The sequence below is a fragment of the Chrysochloris asiatica genome, unplaced genomic scaffold (assembly GCF_000296735.1).
Source record: "Chrysochloris asiatica unplaced genomic scaffold, ChrAsi1.0 scaffold00238, whole genome shotgun sequence".
Classification (NCBI taxonomy): Eukaryota; Metazoa; Chordata; class Mammalia; order Afrosoricida; family Chrysochloridae; genus Chrysochloris; species Chrysochloris asiatica.
In genome coordinates, this window is record NW_006408756.1 from 115,502 (window position 1) to 138,358 (window position 22,857).

At 48.7% G+C, this 22,857-nt stretch overlaps 1 pseudogene; it reads left to right on the forward strand.

Moving 5' to 3' along the window:
- The first annotated feature begins 15,880 nt into the window (after positions 1-15,880).
- The window catches only part of LOC102835146, an 18,849-nt pseudogene continuing 11,872 nt past the window's right edge, over positions 15,881-22,857 (forward strand).

The following is a 22,857-nucleotide window of genomic DNA, read 5'->3' on the forward strand; positions in this document are numbered from 1 at the left end:
CCTAGATTAGGCAAAAAGGAATAAACACAAACCTGTACTGGTCAAACTTAGAATGAAATATTAATTAGCCAAATGAGACTAGCTTGGGGCTCCCACAATGATTGCCTACCATTTTTTTTTATTCTTTCCTAAGCTCATATCCATTAGCATAAAAGAACATATTCAGCTGAGAGCATGCCTGAAAAGCCATTTTCCACCTCCTTTGGACACGCTGTGAGTGCTGGGATATTTTACTTCCTGAATCTTTGCCATTCAGAAATTCTATTAAACTCTTATCGGCAAGCTGCAGGCTTGGGGCAGCTCAGTACTCCATTGTTGTACCGAAAAGATAGAATCAAAGGGAGGTTGGTGCTGAATCAGCCTTATTCCCCAACAATACCCAGTGCTTCATGAAAGCTATTTAATTCAGATATGTAGTCATCAAACTTAAAAACAACAACAAAGCAGAGGTGACAACAGTGAGAAATACATATGTGCACCAAAAATACCTCAATTGGCAGAGTTATTTTTTCAGGTAACAGAAATTTTATTTGTGCAAGCCCAACTCTTTCAGCGGTTAATGTCCTCTCTTTGTATAACAATGGACTTCCCAAGGTGTGAGGCTGTGGTGGCTGCGCACGGGGCCTCCAGAGCATTCAGAACAAACTTGGAGACTTAAATCGGTGCCTGTGTTTGAATCCAGGGGAGTTCTGGGCCACACTGGGCAGTAAAAATTGTACAAACCGCTTCAGATGATGACTTTGATGAGCAAAGCTTCAAAATCATTAGCTGAGACGCCAACAGAACAAAGGACAGGAGCAGGGCGGGAGGGACTCTGCCGGGTTGGCCGGTAGACCTGAGCATGGGGTTGAGAGAGCTGGGGAGAGCGTCGGGGTCTGATCAGCACTTTGGACAGCGCTCCCCGTGCGCAGAGCCTTTGTCCTCGGCTGGGAGACATGAATCCAAATACGGCTCCAGACCCTGGCAAACCACTTGTGAGATGCATCAGCAGGTAGAATCTGAAACTTTTTTCTTTTCATGAGCTGAAAAAGTGTCAGGGTTTTTCAAATAGTAAGCTATTTTCTATTTTCCATAAGCGGGCAGATGACTTTCTGTTTCTACGTTTGGGAAGACCCGTGGGGGCGGGGGAGAAGGCAAACCTAGCCTGGTTGGTGGGCCTTGGGACTCTACACCCTGGTTGAAAGGGAGATTTGTAGACTCAAACTTGGGGCTGCAGACTGCACTCACTTGGGAAAGCGCTTTGTGTGAGCCGTGGGGAGGGAGCGGGGGAGACAGGCTTAATGGCCGCTTAACTGGTAAGATCATTTCAAATAAAGTGTAATTACTTGTGCAAATCTGCACACAGACATTCCAAGTGTCAGTTCATTTGCTTTATAAAAACTCTTTCAAGTAATTTTGGTCTAAACTTTCTGCATCTGTAATTGGCACCACCTTCTCCAGTGACCAGCTGGGGGTGAGAGTTTTCTTGTTTCTTTCTGAAAGCTTCCCCGCAGATGGGCGCCTGCCTTAGTACTGCAGACTACAATTAGGGCCGTTGTGTGCGGAGCGAGATGGTCAGCATTAATATTGTATACGAACAGCTGAGGGCTGGGACGGGAGGGGGGGTGCTGCCTCAGGCAGCCGTGGCAGATGGAGCAAACAAAACCGGAGCCACTTCTCCGACACTCTAGGCTGACTTTGTGTGGCTGTCTCTCACCCATCCACACAAGCACACGTACACACCTGAGCTTTGAGACACGCTAGGCTTTTAGGCTGACCGTGTGAACACACACATACATAGACATGTGAGTACACACATGCAAATGTGCACATATGCACAAGTACACAGTAACCCTGGATGAGGTGAACGCTGAGGTGCAATGGTCCCAGCAGGTGGCATCCCCTCTGCCACACACATTCAGATTCAAGATGGACTTGCGAATCCTCCCTCTCAGAGCCTGAAGCCCCAATCTGTGCTCCAGCCTGCCTAGCACCAGGAAGAATGCTCTGACTGACTGCCCCCTACCCCCTTGGAGCCCCCCTCCAGTCTTCTGATCAGGGGCCCTTGGCAGAGCTCTGGCCTCAGTATCTCTGAACCTATGAATTAGTTAGGAGACTTGGCCTGAGAACCCCACCCATCTGTAGGGAGCAGTCTGTCACCTCCGAAGCTGCCTGGAAAAAGCAAATGAAGCACTGGGGGAGGGAGCACAAGTGGAGGTGTACGCACCCAGGAAGGTTCCGCAGAGAGTCATCCTGGCTGGGGACTCCACTCCAGAGCCGGGACAGCTCACTTGAAGCTGGAAAAGTTTCTGCACAAACTTATGCGCCCCTGAGCCTGGGAGTCCAGAAGCAGCCAATCAGGACCTAAGCGGACAATCACGCAGGATGCTTGGCAGCTGCTGGTAAAGCCCCGCCCCACACAAAGATGGCAAGACAATGGGCCCCGCCTGGGAAGGGAGGCCTAGGCGCAGCCCCACTAATGGGGAGGGGGTGCTAATGGAGATGAGACTTCTGTCCTTCCCCACTGTGCCCCCAATAATTACAGGCTTCTCCCAAGTTTGCCTGTCTGTGGGTGGGGCTGTTAGAGCCAGAGCAGGCTGGAAACTCAGGGCCACACAGCCAGGCAAGTTGGGGTAAACATGGGTCAGGGAAAGTCCGGGTTTCTCCCCATCATAGCATTCACAGCTCAAGGACTTGGGGTCCTGGAGGACTGTGGAAGGAGAACATCCCAAGAAGGGGTGGGGGGAACCCAGCTACCTCAAGAAAGGGAGCAAGTGGATGAAGTGTTAGCATCACTGGGAGGAACTTGGGTTTGGACCTCCCAGAAACTCTGTCCAGTTCTGGGGACAGATGAAAGGGGACAGAAGGGGAAAACCATAGAAGTTGGGGTGGATGGAGTCAGCTGTCCCAGGGTGATGAATGCTTCACCCAAGCTGAGCAGTTTCACTGCCCTCCTCCCAGCTCAAGGTAACTCGGAAGCCACCTCCTTCAGGGTCTGGGTCCTGGGGTCCCACTCTCCCAGGCCACGTGATGGGGCAGCAGATGCATGCTCAACTTCCTGATGGAAAAGATACAACTCCAGGGCAAAGGGGGCTATGAAGGACCATGGGAGGTCAGGTGGGGAGAGAGTCACAGCCTAAATATGGTCTGTAACAGTTCTCAAAGTCAGTCAGAAAGCATCCTGAAGCTTCTCATGGTAGGTCTTCCGAACCTCCTACTCACTGGAAACAGACAGGAGCAGAGCAATCAGAAGACAAGGACACCATGAGGCTGAGTGTGAGGACAGGAGGGACGCTGGTAGTGCAGGGGCAAAGGCAGGGCTATGTCAGTCAGGCTGTCCTCTCTCAGGGGCCCTGAGGAGGCAGACATGGGTGCAAGGTCACATGATCTCAAGCTGGCTAGGAAACAGACTGTTAGTGTCCTAAGATTAGGACCTCAGAAGCTTACTCTCTCACATTTCAGGGGTCAGAAGTCCAGGCTCCTTCCTGAGGATCTTGCTTCACCTCATCCCGCTTCTGTGGTTCCAAACTTCCTCAGTCTGCGGCCACATTGCTCCAACCTCTGCTTCTGTGCTCACGTGGCTTCTCCTTCATGGTAATTGACAGCATCTGCAAAGACCCTGATTTCAAATATGGTCATGTTCATAGGTTCATGGTCAGGACTTGGACAAAGCTTTTTGGGGTGTTATTGTAACTGTGGCCAATGGTTTGGATGTGGGAGTAGAGAAAGTCCATGTGATCCCAGGCTTGTGAAGGGGGTTGGATGTCATGTCCTGAGATGGCCTGGGACTGCTGTCTCTCTTCCTCTCTCTGAATCTGTCTCTCTAGGTCTCTATATCTCTGTCTCTGCTTCTCTCTATGAATCTGTCTCTCTTTTCCCCTGTCTCTGTCTTCCTCTCCATCTGCCTCTATGCCTCTTCTGTGTCTCTCTCTCCCTTCTTCCAACCCCCTGTCTCTCTATCAGTGATGATATGTTTGCATCTGGCCAGGTTTCCCACCCCTTGTTCTCATACTGTCATCTGTAAACTGAAGACAGGGGGCGGGGGGATCTTTCTTGTGGGGCTACCATGAGGGGTTGGTGTCAAGTGATTGCTTTGACCCCCCCCTCCAGGCTCCCTGCTGGTATCAGATATCAGGTGCTCCAGTTGGTGGTTCCCAATCCTCTCATGATCCATATTGGAATTAAGACTGATTATTTAAAATGACATGAGGCACCAGGATTGTGAATGAGGGTTTTAATAGAACAAACAGCTCGTGCTTCATCGCCTCAGAGAGCCCCTTGGACATCTTTACAATCAGGAGAGACAGGGACATATTGCTTCTCTGAAAGTTCCTGGGGGCTACTCAGACCAGTACCCCACAGGCAATGGATGCACAGGTGGGCCCACCAGCAACTATCTCCAGGACTCTTCACATGCACAAGGATGTTTCCAGAGGGGCCTCAACATTGGCTATTCCAGAGGCCAGTGTCCTACCCTCCTGGACCTTCCCTTCCTAAGAAGGGAGGGGCCCTAGGATTGATGGCTGGAGTCACACACAGGCAGAACTGCTGCCCCACACCTTGGCATGCGCCAGCCTAAAGCCCACCCAGACTCTGAGCCAGACTGACTCAGGCCCTTAGCCCTCTAAGTGGGGGTCTGAGCCCAAGCATTTCAAAGCAGATCTTACAAGAGCCCCAGCCCCACAAGTAGTGGCTACTAGGCGAACAGAAGGAGGTTCTATTATCAGCTTGGAAGGTCACAGACATGGTGGCCAGCACACCTCTGTAGCAGAAACAACTGAGGTCAGACCTGAGGGAGAACAGGAGGCCATTCCAGAAGCCATCAAGGTGTGCAGGAGCTCACAGAAACCTACAGGGCAAGAAACCTCCCACACCCATCTACCCACAGTCTCCTAGAGGGGATAAGTTCCAGGCAGGAGTTCTAATGTGGACAGGGTGTCACCCTAGAACACAGAAGCTTCCAAAGACTTGCTAGTGCACAGGGAAGGCCCCTGGGGACTCGGTGGGTGGGAGAGGGCTCAGAGAGAGCATGGTAGGCAGCCTGCCCTGGGCATTGGAGGTCCAGGGAGCTGAAGGTAATGAACCAGAATCCTCAAGTTGGCCTGGCTGTTGTGGTCAGATAGACAGCAAGGGCCAGGCCTGGACTGACAGTTTTAGAATGCCCAGGATGGGAGGATGGGCCAGAAGCCCCCTGAGGACCTTGCCCTGCCAGGACAAAGAGGTCAGGGGAAGGAGAACTAAGGGCACTGGAACAGGAGAGAGGGAGGGGACAGGAATGAGCGTGGACGGCCAGGCAGGGAGTGCTTAGAATGAGGTGGCCCAGACTGAGACAGTAGAGCTCATGGCTCCTGAGCACCATCAGGAGCAGCAGGGAGGAGTGGCCAGGTGGGTGGCGTCGCCGGTGTGCCTTCTCATTCCCTCTACTCTGCTGAGGTCCTATACCTATGTATGTGTATCCACGTATGCACAAGCGTGTAAAAGGACTTGGGGCTTGAGCCTGCCTGATCCAAGCCTGTTTAAATGACTTTGGAATTGTGCTCCAGAACAGATGGCCTTGGAGATAAGCTGCTGGTTGGCGGGTGGTTGCCATGGCGTCCTGGGCTGATGAGTCAGCTCATTATGGTCAAGGCAGGCCCAGGGGGAGGGGCACCCAGACCTCCTCACCACCAAGAGGGAAACACTCCTCACAGGAATGGGTCCTGGCCCCACCCCCACAGGCTCTGGGTAAGGAGGTCCCAAGCTAGACTTTAAAAACAGAGCTCAGTCAAGGTTTGGAGATCATTCCTGATGGCATGGCCACATTGGGACAAACTCTATCCCCAGATAGATATGCTAACCCCCAACATTGCACTTGAGTGACAAGAATGGCTTCCTGGGTGAGTGAAGTTCCCGGTCAGCTCCAGCCTCCATCCCCATGGTCAGCACAGGCACACCCTTAAGGGAACCTGAGTCTACACCCCTAATCTGCCACAGGAATCCAAGTCTGCAGATCAGAAATGATCCTGCGACCTTACGGTTTTGCTGATGGGACTTACAGACATGTGCTGGGCCCTGAGGGACTTTCTCCCACCTGGGAACCCAGAACCTAGTGCCATCTCATACCCTGAGCCCCTGGGCTAGACTCTCTGCTCAGTCCCTCTCGCCCTGTGTTCCTGCCCCCAAGTCAGAGAAAGTTCCTCAGAACTCGGCACTGTGTCTGTGAGTCCTGTAAGGTCACAGGGTCACCCCTAATCTGCAGACATCTGCTGCCTGTGGCAGAGTCAGGCACCCAGGGCTGTCTAGAACCAAAGCTGGGAGCTGGGTCTATATACCACACAGGGTTCTTGGGACAGGCAAGGACAGGCTCTGGGTGAGGGGGTCCCAAGCTAGACTTTAAAGAGCAGAACCAGGACCAGGGAAGTATTCATATTCTCATTCACCTCACCCTAGTTCCCACCCCTGAGCAAGCAAGAGGTTAGAATGAAAACATGAGCAAAGTTGGGTGGGTAGCTGGGGGAGGGGAGAGAAAGCAGTTGAGGGGGCCTGGACAATACCTGAAGGACACACCTACAGGGACAATCACAGAATTCCTGTGGGGAACTTCCAGGGCCTTGGCTCTGGTCAGTTTGGAACTGCCCAACTGACAGTGTGTCTGAGCTAAACCCCACCTGACAGCTCTACCCTGGGTCTCAAGGCCACAGCTTGCTCTAAACCCCAACCCCATTCAAGTTCTCAGATTTTGCAAGTTGAAACCTTCCAAATCCAAACATACACAGAGAGAACAGAATCCTGGCTCTGATAGATAGCCCTGAACTTCCCATGCCCAACATTTCCATCTTGAACATCCTTGAGTCTTGACACATGGATGGAAATGTAGGTGAATGGATGAACAACACATGGATGGTTGAATGAATGGAAAATGGGTGGGTATGTGGATGGATGGATGGATGGATGGATGGATGGATGGATGGATGGAAAGGTAGGTAGATGGATGAACACATGGATAGTTGAATGAGTGGAAAAGTGAGTGGGCACTTGGGTGGACGATGATGGATGGAAGGGTGGCTGGCTGGGTATGTGAAAAATGGGTGGATGGATAGAGTGGAAGGAAGGATAGATAAATTGACAGATGATGGACGGGTGGGTGAGTAGATGGAAGGGTGGGTGGATGGTGGAATAGATGAAATGATGAGTAAGTGAACTGATGAATGAATGAAAAGGTAGACTGATGGATGAATGGAGAGATGAATGATTGGATGGATGAAAGGTGGTGGGTAGACAGACAGATGGTTAAGCACTGATGGACTGATGGATGGATGACCAGGTGGTGAGATGTTGGGGTTGATGTGATAGTTAAGGTTTGGGGTCAACTTGACTGGATCAGGGATCTCAGCTGAGATTTAGTTAGTTATTCCCATAACAAGATCTAATATAATGTAATTAATTCCATAATGAGGTCTTCCGTGAACAGCCAATCAACTGAAAGGGTGTTTACTCAGGGATGTGACCTTTTTCCAATATCTTAGACATTCAGGCAAAGCTGACTTGCTTTCTACTGGGTCTGGATCTTACATCTGATTCATCCTCTGACTTCCGGTTCTTTGGACTTGAGCCAGTGACCTGCTCTGTTACCTACTTGACGGACTGACTGACTGACTGACCTGCCTGCCTGCCATCCGACCTGCTGATCTTGGTTCATCCGACACGGACTTGGGACTCTCCCATCTCTACAACTGTGTGAGCTATTTCCTTGATATATATAAACTTTTTTATATACATATATATGTAAGTTTGCTTCTCTAGACAACCCAGCCTAAGACAGCTGACAAATCATTGACACAAATAAATTGATGGAAGGAGGGATACTGCCTATTTTCACCATACACTCAGAGTTCTGAGTCTCTCATAAAAATAAATACATCCCTGACAGGGCAGCCCACCTGAGCCTGGAATGTCACCACCTATCCCAAGCAGGCAGGACGGAGCAACCTAAATCTGAATTCATGGGTAAATGACAGCATGTCAGTTAATTATTAACTCATAACAAAACATTCAAAAGTAGTAGTGGTGATTTACCATGCTATTTGTTCACAACAATAACTCTGTGGGTTGGCAATTCAAATGAGGCTCAGTTCTGCAGAGCTTCTGTTGATTTCTCCTGCCATCACACATGCAGCTTAGACATGAGGAGGTTGGTGGGTCTGGACTTGTGCTCCATAAGGCTCTCCTTCTCCAGCAGAAGGCTCAGGGGGACATGAGGAGTTGTACACGAACCCACACCTGGATGTGGATGGAAAAGCAGGGTAACTGTGCGCCATTCTCCAGGCCCCAGAGCCCTGAGTGCCCCAGTCCCTGGCCACCACCACACACCATAGCCCTGAACACATCCAGGTAAGGCAAGGAGTGGAGAACACTTTCCAAGCCCAAGATGGCCAGCAGAGAGGATGCCAGTGTCCAGAACCTTCACGCTGGTGACAAGATAAGGCAAGTTGGTCACATCAGGACCTGAGGAGGTCAGAGAGCAGAACTCGGCTCCATAGAACTTTCAGCTACATGGGCTGGGGGTACTAAGAGCAACATCTTAAAATCCATCCCTTCTTATGACTGTGTAGTTCATCAAGAACACCCTGGGGGAGGCACCCTGGACATCACAGTCCAAGGATCTGCAAGCTGTGTGCCACCTCTTTCAGAGGGAACCCTGAAGTCTTCATTGAGGACATTTGTGAACATGCAGCCTGAACCAAGAGGTCCCCCTGCGACTGCTGGGATCCCTACCCTGACATGCAGACACCCCTCTTGGAGTGCACCACTATACACCTATTACCCTTGTAGTGTCTGGGCTCCTTTCACACAGTCAAGCCAGTGGCACCCCAGAGCCCCATGATCCTGGCACACAATGGTCCTACTGACGGACACCTCAGCCTACCCCTCCTACCAAGATCCAGCTCACTGTCCAGCTACCTGTGCTCCAGGTCACACACACACATCAGCTGCACTCACCCCACCAGCACCTATATGTGGATTGGGAGGGAGATGGCCGGTGGCCAGAGTGCAGAAGTTCATTGGAGCTGCACCAGGAAGGATGAACAGCAGGATCCTGGAGGAGGAGTCTGGAACCTTCTCCCTACCCGAGGACTCTGTGACACTGATTCCTCCTCACATTTGAGAATGAGCAGGAACTGGGCACAATACAGGAAGTGAAGCTGTGCCCCACACCAAGGGTTTATGTGGGGTCTATGTGAGCTTGGCATGAGGTCAGCCTGCTGAGCTTCAGCTGCTTGGTGGACAGGACCAATCAGAACCACAAGAGGGAACCGAGTCTGCATACCCGCTGTGTCTGAGCCAAGAATGCCACCACCCAGGGGCTGCTGGGCACTGGGACCCTCATCAACACCCTTGCTTCCCAACCTCAATGCCCAGCCCACCCTGTACAAGGTCAACATCACGTGATCATCAGCATGACAGGGAAGTTCCTCTGCTAGCGTCTGTCAGCAAAGCTCCAAAGCCAAGCACAGATGAGACAAGAGCTCCAGAGGTCACGGGGCAGGAAGAGGCGGGAGGCACATTCACCGAATGGCTCCAACCTGAGGCAGGTACAAAAGCAGAGTTGCACAGATGGGCTGTGTGTGTGCACATGCCATATATACATGAGTGCTTTCTCACATCTGTGTGCCTTTGTGTGTTCATCTGTGTGTGTGCCAGTGCATACCTACCACCTCAGGACCCAGCACAGACTCAAGACAGGAGTTTTGGGTGGAGCTGACATCTCTGAACATCAGTGCTGTGAGATACTGGACCTCTCAGGGCCCGTGCTGGGTTGTGAGAAACTGGGGTCCCCTCCGCAAGGCACCATCCTGGTGAAGCTCCCTGAAGGGTGGGTGGCCCTGGAGTCCACGTAACAAGTGGGGGCAGGGCTGGCTTCCTTTGATCAAGAGGCCTGCCTCCTCCAGTTAGGATAGACCCCTGGAGCATGCCTGTACACCACGTTGGCTCTGTCCACATGGTATCTCTCATGTGAAACAGGGAACTACTGGACATGTGACCACCCCCTGCACCCACCTGAGCAGACGGCCCTGCTCCCTTCTCTGTCTGACAGTCCTGGTCACAGTTGGAATTGCATGTCATCGAATCACCATGTGTCCAAAGAGGCCCAGTGTGGGGCCACACAGAGAAAGTGCTGGGCAGATGGGTGTGTGGGAGGAAGGAAGGAAGGACCACCGACCCCTGACAGACATCTGAGGGGGCTGGGTTGATGAGCTCTGCAGAGGCCAAAGAACAGGCCTTCTTTGAAACGCTGGTGGAGTGGGGAGGGGCAGGGCGGAAGATGGGGGGCAGGCAGCCCCACACAAAGGACTCTGTCTGCAAAGCCAGCCACCCTGCACCTGCCCTGGTCCCCATCCACGAGCGCGCCAGAGCCCGCTCCCGTCCCCCTCCCCCCTCTAGGAGCCAGGCTGAGGGCCTCAGCTCATAGGGGTCATCCCTCCCACCCAGACAAGGGGTCCAGCGAAGCTCCTAACCCAGGAGAGACAGACCTGAGTAGGGAGCATTTGAGGCAAGCCGGAGAGGAGCCAACACACCTGGGGCCTGGACCTTCGGTGTTGGCCCCATGCCAAGTCCTATGGAGGGTCTTTAGGAGAAAGAACTGTGTGGGTGGAGGTGGGACATGAAACCTGGATGCTGCAGCAACACAGCTGCCGGCTGGCAGGAGGCAAGGGGAAGGGGATCTGTGTACCAATCTCCTTTAATTGCTCTAAAGTTGTACTAATTGAGCTGATTCAAAACAGTCTTTGCCCAGAAGTCAGAACTTATCCACTAGGCTAGGGCAGGCACTGGCCCCTCCTCTGCTCAGGGTCTGGGACCAAGCCGAAGCACCCCGCCGGATTTGGGTTCAGGGCTGGTGGACATGGTGAGGGGGGTCAATGCAACCCATCAAGTTTTTTCACAGTAGGACATGACGCAAGGCAGAGACCAGGTTTGGGACAGGATGGGGCCCCCCAGCCTCTGACACACAGCACTTCAAGAAACTCACAGGGGTTTCGTCCCTCCCCCGCTGACTGGCAGCTCACACACCACAATGCACTGAGTCCTCCAGCATGTCCAATGCCCTTTGTGAGCCTACCATATCCCCACAAAATTATGCCAGAGACCCTCAAAGAAAAGTTGGACCAAGCTTGTCCCCACAAACTAAGAGGAGCGATCAGGAAACACTGGGGAGCTCAAATTGTGAACATGGTCCCAGGGTTCTGTTTCTCCGATTCATGCGCTATTGTCGCAGAATCCATGATTTCCTTCTTAAGTCCAGTCACCAAACTGTAAACTCAAGTGTCCAGAAGAGGGTCAGTCCTACTCCCAAACCTGGGTGGAGGACGGCTTCCCAGAGCCTTCCCTCCACGCAGCCATGCTGTACCAGTCATGGTCACAAGGTGTCGGTGTTGCCTGAGACCCTGTACAGTCTGGTTGATCATTGTGCTGCTGGTACAGTGCCACCCCAATCCTGTCATAACTCTTTGCTCAGCTTTAGCATAGAATACATGCAAGGGATTGGGCTTTGAGGGTATGCCAGAATGCACTCTTTACATGAGTCCCTTGGTGTTCCAGAATGTAATGTCCCCACACCCAAAGGCCCTGTTTGAACCCTCAAAAATGAACTTGGTGCCCTTTCTTCCCCACTACCTCTGCCAGAGCACTCTCAATTCATCAGGGCCTTGTGCAATGCTTGGTCACAAACTGGAGGACTTGGTGGTATGAGAATGTCTCTTTGCTCTTGTGAAATCCCTATGCAAATATATTCTCCTCACAAGCTGGCTTCCCTGGACACCAGAACTGAGAGGAAGCCCTCAGGGGAAGCTTTTGCTCAATCTTCCCTGTTTCAAGAGATGCAGGGGAAGCCCAGTGCCAATTATTCAGAAGGTTACTCAGCCATTCTCAGAGAGATCAGAAACCAAGACCTAGGTTCCCAGGGGCCTAAAGAGACGTGATGTGAACATGTGGGAACAATGAGGTTGGCCCAGGCAACAGAGACATGTTTGGGCGTCTTCAGTGCCCCTATTGGATCTGCAGTGTCACACACACATGCACACACATGCAAGCACACATACCTACAGCCAGCTGCAGCCCAGGGTCTCCCCAAGCCAGCTGCTCAGATCTGCAACCAGACCTCACTGGAGGAGGAGGTGGAAGGAGAGAGCCCTGACCACCACCAGGCCTCCCACGTGATGGGAGGGCAGAAACCTCAGCCTTGCTACCAGCTCAGAGGGAGTTTCCTCACCTCCAGGGCTGATAGCACCCCACAGACCCCACCAGGTCTCTACGTAAACCTCCTGTGCACATGCACTCAACCCCCACTCACACGTGTGTGCACACATGCACACTGATACACGTGTGTGGCACCGAAGGCTAAGCACTCAACAACAGGGCCCGTCTAAAAAACCACAAGTTCAGCAGTTCAAACTCACCAGCCACTCCTCTGAAACCCTATAGAGGGTCATTATGATGCAGAACCACCTCAACGGCACTGAACACCACCACACATACACACCTGTACACGCTCCACTTCCTCATATATGCACATTCACATAGACATATGTACTGTGTGCATGTACAACGAGTATTTGAACACACAGTGTGGTGAACTCACATACATATCCCACTCCCATAATGCACCTGTGCATGTACTTACACATATAAATACATAAGGTGCATATCCACATATACACCACTGACACAGGCACATGAGTACCCATATGTACAGAGAATCCGTGTTCACATGTGTGAGCATGTAGCTACATAGGTGTCTCCCCATGCACACTCACAGCATGCATACTCACCATTCATATGCATACTCACATGCACACCAATGCTCCAACATTGGAGGCATTGGGAGTACTGGATTCAGTTTCCCAGATTCTCCCACCTGGAGGTCTCTTGTCTCTCCAAAAGGGTCAGGTGGTATAGAAACGGTGCGGAGTGGGATGTTCATTCCTCCATGCTGCAAAGGCCAACGCTGAGGTGAGACCTGCACACAGGGAAAATGGGAGAGCAGCTGGTGGAGCGCGGGGGAGGAGCTAGTCAGCTCCCCAGCTGGAGAGAATCAGAAGAAGGGCTCACACAGTCCCAAACAAGGAGGTGATCAAGGTTGTTGTTTGTATGAATAAATGACTGGAGGTATGAACAAATGCAAGTGCAAGCTGAGCACCTCTGGGGAAAAGATGGCTGCCTGGCACTGAGGAGCAGGAACAGGGCTGGGTGTCAGGGACATGCTCATTAAGAGTGGAATTGAGTCTTGCAGACATAGACTTAAATTCTCTGCAGTTTCTATTCATGCAGGGAAGGGGTAGGAGGAGCAGAGCCCTGAGAAAGATGGAGGGAGGTGAGGTCCTGAGAATGTTGGACGTTCCAGGAGCCAGAGAGAGAGCAGGCATCACTGGGTCATCAGCTTGTCCAGCAGCAGGGAGCAGGACATGGGTGGCTTCCATTGGTGGGGTAGGGGATGGTAGGGTTGGGCCCTGGAGGACACTGCAGGGGAGAGGCATTCCAGAGGCAACAGGACTTTGGAAAATGAGTATCAGGAGCACTGAGTGAGGTAGTGGGATAATGAGCTGATTGGCAAACGAGTAAACAGCAATTGCTTGATGAAAAATGTTTATGGTGCAATTAGCAGCTGTGCCATAAATAAAAGTTTAACTGTGTCTATAATAAACTTGTGGAGCCCTGGGAGATGTTCTCACAACTGAGCCTGCCTGCTGGCTTCTGCAGTGTCTCCTCCAAGACACATATATTAAGGGGATCTGGGCTCAAAGAAGCTCCCTGCCCACTGAGATCTTCAGGCCCCATGTCCAGGCCTGTCCTAAACCAGAGCTGTCCAGATGGCCTGGACTGGGAGGCAAAAAGTCATGCAGGGCTGGCACTACCACTCTCAGGAGCAAGCAGCTTCTGCAACCATGATGTTTACCCCACATACGGCCCAGGGTCTTCCCCACACCTGCACTACAGGTGCCCCAGATGTTACCCTCAATGGCAAGGTCAGAAACTCTGAGTGCCTGACCTTAACTACAGGCACCATCACAACACATCACATCATCATCACCATAGTCGCCACTACCACTGCCACCATCTCATCACCATCAACATCCTCATCACTACACCACTCATCTGTCATTGTCATACTGTGACGGTTCTACAAGCCGTGCCACTAGCATTTAAATGACAGCAGGATTGCCCATGGCAGACAGGTTTCAGATGAGCTTCCAGGTGAAGACAGACTAGGAAGGAGAGATGAACTATTTCCCAATATTTAGTAATGAAAACCTTGTGACTAGCAGTGGGACACTGTCAGCACCAGAATATTGATTATTGAAACATGATGAAGAGCATCAGAATATTGTCAGATATCGTGCTCAAGGATGAATCCCTAAAGTTGGAAGGCACTCAAAATGTGACTGGGGAAGAGCTGCCTCCTCAAATAGAGTTGATCATGATGAGGGGAATGGAGTAAAGCCCTCAGAGCCTTCCTTCATTTGCTGATGGAGCATAACTCAAAATGAAGAGAAACAGCCGTAAGCATTCATTAATAATTGGAACATGGAATGTAGGAGGTGTGGATTTAGGAATATTGGAAACTGCCAAAAATGAAATGGAATGCATAAACATTGATGTCCTAGACATTAGCTGAAATGGACTGGTATTGGCCATATTGAATATGAAAATCACATGGTTTACTATGTCAGGAATGATAAATTGAAAAGGAATGGCATCGTATTTATCACCAAAAAGAACATATCAAAACCTGTCAAGAAGTACAATGTTGTCTGTGATAGTTTAATATCCATATGCCTACAAGGAAGACCTGGTGTGGCGCAGTAGGCTAATGCATCAGACTGCAAAGCTGTTTGAACTGCAAGGTCGGTGGTTCAAGCTCACCAGCTGCTCCTTGGAAACCCTATACAGGGTCGCTATGCACTGGAATCAACTCAACGGCACTTCACAACCACAAAAACAAGGAAGCCCAGTTAATACCACTATTACTCAAATTTACACACCAACCACTAAATCCAGTGAAGATGAAATGGAAGGATTCTACCAAGTTCTTCAGTCTGAAATTGATCAAACATGCAATCAAGATGTATTGATAATTACTGGTGGTTGGAATTCAAAGATTGGAAACAAAGAGGAAGGATCAGTAGTTGGAAAATATGGCCTTGGTGATAAAAAAGTGATGGAGAACGCATGTCAGAATTTTGAAAAACAAGTGATTTCTTCACTGCAAATACATTTTTTAAACAACATAAAAGATGACTAGACACATGGACCTCACAGATAGAATATACAGAAATCCAACTGTCTACATCTGTGGAAAGAGATGGTGGAAAACTTCCATATCATTAACCAAAATAAAACAAGGGGCAGACTGTGGAACAAACCATCAATTGCTCATATGCAAGTTCAGGTTGAAGCTGAAGAAAATGAAAACAAGTACACAAGAGCCAAATATGACCTTGAACATATCCCACCTGAATTTAGAGATCATTTGAAGAGTTGTGGGATGATAACAAGAACATCATACAATGGAACCCTATCCAGAGAAGCAGAGCTACCTGAGATGGAGGCAGAGACGATGACGTGGAGAGATGGAGTAGCTGGGGACTTTAGACACAGAGAGGGAGAGGGGCTGTGTGCTGACAATGGGCGGGGGGAAGAGGGGGTCAGGCTTGCAGGGTCTACCCTTTGGTTGGTTGATGATGCATGGAGGGGATTGTAACCATGGCAATGAAATGATATACGATAGGATGACTATAAAACTAATGTTCTCCCATGTAAACTATCACGTAATTCACAATAAAACATTTTAAAAAAGAACATCATACAGGAAGAAAGCAAAAGGTTGTTAACACTTCCTAGGCCAATGCTCAGCAAGAAACAGCCCATGTTCAATTCAAGTGCCAAGATTGAGACGCCCAGTGGAGAAAAGCTGGGTGAATTCAAGTCCGGTATTTCTCAGGCTCTTCTTGAGCTAGAGATGAGCTTGGACTTAAAGGCTCGGTGGAGAGCTGAACTTTACTGCAGCTAAGGAAATTGAGTTGGTGGTGGTCAGAAAGTTATTATAATCTTTGTTCCCTTTCCTCAGTTGAAGTTTTTCCAGGAAATCCAAGTCCAACTAGCATGTGAACTGGAGAAAAAGTTCAGTGGAAAGCATATGGTCTTTATTGCTCAAAGGAGAATTCTGCCTAAACCAGCTTGAAAAAGCCATACAAAAAATAAGCAAACGCGTCCCAGGAGCCGCACTCTGACAACTTTGCATGATGCAATCCTTGATGACTTGGTCTTCCCAATGAAACTATGGACAGAAGCATTCGAGTAAACTGGATGGCAGCTAACTTATAAAGGTTTACTTGGATAAAGAGTAACTATGGACAGAAGAATCCGAGTAAACTGGATGGCAGCCAACTTATAAAGGTTTACTTGGACAAAGCACAGCAGAACAATGTCGAACACAAGGCTGAAACCTTTTCTGGTGTGTATAAGAAGCTCACAGGCAAGGATGTTAATTTTGAATTCCCAATTTCCATTGTAAACAAAAATGATTAAATGAGATATCATTCACACACACACAAAAGTCATTAAGAAGACAAGAAAGAAGGAAAAGACCAAAATGGATGTGAGAAGAGACTCCAAACTTGCTGTCCAGCAGAGAGATGCTAAAGCAGATGGAAGAAGTGGGCGATATAAGAGCTGAAAAGAAAATTTCAAAGAGCAGCTTGAGAAGACAAAGAAGACGGAAGGAATACACAGAGTCACTGTGCCAAAAAGAAATGGTCTATGTTCAACCATTTCAAAAGACAGTATATTATCAAGAGCCAATGATACTGAAGGAAGAAATCCAAGGTGCATTAAAGACATTGGCAAAGAACAAGGCTCAGAGAATTGATGGAATCCAAATTGAAATCTTTCAACAACTTGATGCAGTACTGGAGGCACTCACTCATCTATGCCAAGAAATTTATAAGACAGCTACCTGGCCAACTGACTAGAAGAGATCCATCCATATTTGTGCCCATCCCAAAGAGAAGTGACCCAGCGGAATGTGGAAATCATCAGACAATGTCATTAATATTGCATGCAAGCAAAATTTTGCTAAAGATAATTCAAAAATGGCTGCAAACACACATCGGCAGAGGTTCAAGCTGGATTCAGATGAAGACATGGAACAAGGTATATCACTGCTGACATCAGATAGATCTTGGCTGAAAGCATAGAATACCAGAAAGGTATTTTTCACCTGTGCTTTACTGACTATGCAAAGGCTTTTAGTTGTATGGATCATGACAAACTATGGAAACATTACAGAAAATGAGTATTCCGGAACACTTAACTGTGCTCATAAAGAACCTGTACATAGAACCAAGAGACAGTTGTTTGCACGGAACAAAGAAACACTGAATGGTTGAAAATTAGGAAAGGCATGCACCAGGTTGTATTCTTTCACTATACTTCTTCAATTTGTATCCTAAGAACATAATCAGAGAAACTGGATTTTATAAAGAAAAACATGGCATCAAGATTGTAGGAAGACTCATAAATAACCTGAAATATGCAGATGATACAACCTTGCTTGCTGAAAGCAGAGAGGACTTAAGATACTGATGAAGCTCAAAGAGCACCACCTTCTGTATGCATTGCATGCATGAGCCCTGCAAGGGGCAAGGATCTTGGAAGGGCTGGTCTCCCCAGCAAGAGCAACTTCTCCCTACTCTTTTGTAAACTCTGCCTGAACATCCTCCAGACCACACCCAGCAAATGAGAAGGTCCACAGGCCTGTAAAACCATGCTGACACCAGAGGCCCAGGAAGGCCCAGAATCATGGCTCTCTGAAAGCCCCCTCTCAACAACCCTAGTGTCTCCTCCTTTCTCTTCATTTTGACTTGGATCACTCTCTGGCTCAGTGGTTGTGTGTTCTCCAGCAGGTAACACCCCTCTGCTGTAGTTCCGACCTTTAGATAGTAACTCAGCGCCCCATCCATTAGCGCACCTGGATCACACTGGTCACCTCCCCTCAGAGCCAACAGCCATTCCCAGCAGAAGCCAGGGCGCACTGTGCTTCTCAAACTTTACAAACTTGAGTATTTAGGGGACCTTTGTCCTCACTAAAAGAGGAGGGCTGTGTTGCCAACTTGGATGTGGGAAGAAGCCGCCTCATGCTGCTACACTCATCCCCCTGACTTATCTGTCCCCACCCCCAAGCTCTGGAGACCTTCTGGGTATGACAAGGAGGACAACATGGGGAGAGCTCAAGAGTGGGAAGCCGGAAGGAGGCCTTTGGTGGCTTTAATAGCAGACTTCTGAGTGTGTTGAGATCTGACATCAGGATCTGGCTGATGGGGGTTTAATGTATGGTGGAGGTAGCTGTAGTGAGGATGCCAGCTCCCACACCAGCCTGCCAGGCCTTGGCATGTGCACTCCCTCATCTAATGCTGGTGCCATCGCACGTCCTAGTGGGTTCCTTCACTCTCCACCAGCCCAGCCAGACCCCCACTCCAAATGCCCAGGACACAACCACTTCCCATCCTGGGCAGTTTGCCTATCAAAGGGCATTTGTCTCCAGCCAGGCTAGAAGTACTTAGTGGACAAGGCTGTCTACTTTCTGGGAAGTATGCTCTCACCACATAGACCATGAGCACCAACTATCTGACCCCGCTTCTCAAAGGGCCCATGTGGTCAAGAACAGCTTCAGCATCCAGCCTGTCACTCTGCCCATTAGCGAGTACTTAAATGTGGTGATAACACAGAAAAAGAAGCTGTCCCTGTAATGTGTCCCCAGACTCCTAAACATTTTAATTTAAGCTCTGATTCCACATTCATTTCCAAGCAGCTCTGAGCAAGGGTTTCATTAAAGTCTTTAATAGATTATATAGGACTTGTCACATCCGGAAAGGTGACAGAGCAAATGCATTTTCTCTGCTTCCAGAACCTCAACAATAGCTCAGAAAATGAAATTGTTGTAGAATGCTTATTCATCATCCCATCCAGCCACGGCCACCAGAGAAGATGGGGTAGAGGGGGCCCTAAAGGCTGTAGAGAGTATAAAGGGGACTTTGTTAGGAACAGGGGTTCCCAGGAGGCCCCAATCCCAACATTATCAGAAAGACAGCCTGATGGGCATCGGGGGGAGGGGAACTCCCAAATGTCCAACTTGGTTTGAGCAGGGGAAGTCAGTGTGGATTTTGACCTGGCTTCTTCCCTCTCTCCTCTAGACACAGGAGTCACATGGCAGACAGAGGCTGCTGACTTCAAGCAAGCCCTTCCTCTCAGCCCCACCCATCCCCAAACAAGAGTCCCCTGCTCTGCACCCCTTGGATGCATTCAAGTCCTCTCGGAGCTCATAAGAGTCCTACGCCCACTCTGTGTGGATTCAGTGGTGGTGGTTATGTGCCGTGACTCAGAGTGACGCTGTATAGAGTTTCTAAGGGTAAGCGGTAACTCACCATAGGCTACCTGCCTGCTGACTGCTGGGTAAAGCTGGCCAACAAGGAAGCCTGCAGTAGATCCAAGAGAGGGAGGGAGGGGCCTTATTGCTCCCTCACTACAGGGCCCCTCCCCCACATGCATAGTCCCCTCTGTGTCCTATACACCTCATCCCTTCATCTACCTCTCCTTAAATTTCCCAATGTTGGGGCCATCTGTCTCCCACCTGTACCCTAATTGACACCAGTTCCTAGCTCTGTTCTCATATAGAAATAAATCCCAGAGGAGGCCAAGATTTAAAAGCTTGGAAAGGAGCCACAGAAGGACTAGAGTGAAACATTGAAGGGGAATCTTATAAGCACACAAAGCACAAATCATAAAGGAAAAGCTTAATTACTTGGCATAACTTTAAAAAATTCTACATGGCAAAACTATCTTAAGCTAAAAGTCAAATAACCAGAAAAATATTTGCAACTCTTATCACAAACATAGCGATACAGTCCTTCTTATGTAAAGAGCCTGCACAAATCAATAAGACAAAACACAACAGCCCAATCTTTAAAATGGTTCAAGGATGTAAACAGCTTTATAAAAGAGGAAATACAACTGACTTCTAAACAAACGAAAGTTGGTGAGTCTGACTTGTTGTGGATTGAGTTGTGTCCTCTGAAAGTATGTGTGGAAGTCCTGTTCCTATACCTGTGGGCGAGATCCAGTTTGGGACTAGGGGATTTATTTCTCATGCTGATGAGCTCATCTCAGAGAAGAGCGGGCTCTAGACCTAATCCCTCTGGAGTTATAAAAAGAACAGATTACATAGAGGGAAAATGCCATATGAACACAGTCATACAGAGCAGATACATAAAACGCTACTGCCATCCAGTCGATTCTGCCCTATCATAGCGACCCTATAGAAAAAAGTTGGACTGCCCCATGGGTTCTGAGGCTGTAAATCACTAAGGAAGCAGACTGCAACATCTCTCTCCCACAAAGCAGCTGGTGAGTTCAAGCCTCCCACCTGTTAGTCAGCAACCGCACTTTAACCACAGCCCCTTATCTACAAGACCAAGACTAATGAATAAATGCTCAACGAATGGATTGCCAGCTGAACTAGACAAAGAAGGACTTCCCCAATGCCCTGATTCGGACTCTCAGCCTCTCTCTTTAACCTTGTGGTAACTTACTGTTAAGGCAGAACTAGGGGGCTAAAACACAGAGTATGAGAAAGGCACATTAGAATGCAGGAGGTTTCCAAAGATTTCACATGACTGGTATGTCAGGAGGTGTGGAAAGAAGACCCTTCTGTCTGCTGCTGTGCACCGGCGTACACCCTAACTATAGGCTTTTTGAGATAAAACTCCATGATGCATCAACTTCCAGGAATTTATCTTAAGACATGCTCAGCTCACCTGCTAGGAAGTACCATTGCTCAGTACATCTCCAGCACCTCTGTCCATTCAAAATGATTGAAAACAACCCATATATTCCAAGGCTATAAATCTTTACAGGAGCAGAAACCTTCATCTTTCTTTAGTGAACAGCTGGTAATTTCAAACTGCTGACCTTGAGGTTAGCAGCCCAACTCATAAGTACTATGCTACCAGAGCTCTTTAAATGTCCACCAGTAGGGGCTAAATTGGTGTGAGCCAGCCACCCCATAGAGAAGAGGGAACTACACGAGTCGATCTACATCCCAGTTCCTACCATATGTATGAGAATGCATGTCTGTGATGCTCTGAATATTTCAGAAGGACCCATGAAAAAAGAACCACAGGCTCATCAACCCTGAAGCAATTCTGATCAGGGCCACAGTTGCTGGATTCTGATAGCAAGGGATTAACATGTGAAGCAAAACCTTAAATCCTTAAAAACAAACAAACACAAAAGCAGAACTACCACTATTGTCCTGAGATATTCTTCAAACCAAATGTCCTGAAGACACCTTGTAGCTAAATAATAAAAGGGTTCACAAAATAAGGACAATCACCCATAGGTACTGTTGTTGTTGTTAAGTGCCATTGAGTCAATCCCAACCCATACTGACCTTGTAGAGGGTTTGCAAGGAGAAGCTGGTGAACTTGAACCACCGACCTTGTAGTCCAAATGACTTTGCAGTCTGATGCATTAGCCCACAGCACCACATCAGGACTCGCCCATAGGTACTGCATTCCTTTAAAAAAAGAAAAATCACCTTTATTTTATGCAATGTCATTTGATGTCTTCACTGCTTCTTCTGTGAGTGTTGATTGTGGATCCAAGCAAAACAAAGTCTTTGGCAACTTCAATCTTTTCTTCATTAAGATGTTATTTATCAGTCTATATACACTTATTGTTGTATATGAACCATACACATTTGTTGTTGTGTAAGTCTCACCAAAGCTTTTAAACAACTACTTTTAAACAAAGATGAGAATGTAAGAGGGCAGGGAAACTAGATTAACAAAAATGGAACAATTAAAATGTTCACACACTGTGAAGAGTGTAACTGTATCACTGAACAACTTTATATAAAAATTATTGAATAGGAAAAAAAAAAAAAAAAAAGAAGTGCCCATGAAAGGCTGAACAGGATCCAGAGAGGAACAGAGAGATAAAGAGGCACAGAGAGACAGAGGCAGGAACAGAAAGAAAAAGACACAGATGGAAAGAGAGACAGAGCACATTTCACTGTACCTTCTTTGTGCCTCTTATTTTTTAACCATTACATGAGTCCTGGTGTGGCAATGTGGCTTTATGCGCCAGATTGCAAAGCCGTTTAAACTGCAAGGTCGGCAGTTCAAGCTCACCAGCTGCTCCTCGGAAACCCTATACAGGGTCACTATGGGGCAGAACTGACTCAACGGCACTTCACAACACCAACAACACCATGAATAACCTGTTGTTGTTAAATGCCACTGAGTCAGTTCTGACTCAAAGCAACCCGGTATAGGGTTTCCAAGGAGCAGCTGATAGGTTTGAACTGCTGACCTTGTGGTTAACAGTCCAGTACTGATCTTACAGTGCTACAGCAAGACTCCATTTCTCTCCCCCAAAAGAAAAGATTCAAAAATATTTTAAATGTATCTAAACTCCCTTCCTATAGTCACCCAGTGAGTCTGACTTTGGGTCTAGGGGTGTCACCATGAGTCTGATGTGTTGGGGGCGGCACCCTAACTTAAGATGCTGGGACCAGAGGAACAAACAAGATGGCGGATTGGGTGGAAGTGCAGTAAGGAGCTCTGTCAGCAACAACACAGAATACAGGACCAAACAGGCTCAGGGGATGGTCCCTGAACTCGGAACCACATATAAAGGACTATTTAGAAGGTTGGAAGGCTCACAGCTGGGGAATTTGTAGCACAAGCAGGAAATCCATCGCTTTCTAATTCAAGACACTCAGCTGCTCCAGGAGCCGCCATCTTGGGTGAGACCAAGCAGGGGATGGATCAGAGCCGCCACGGA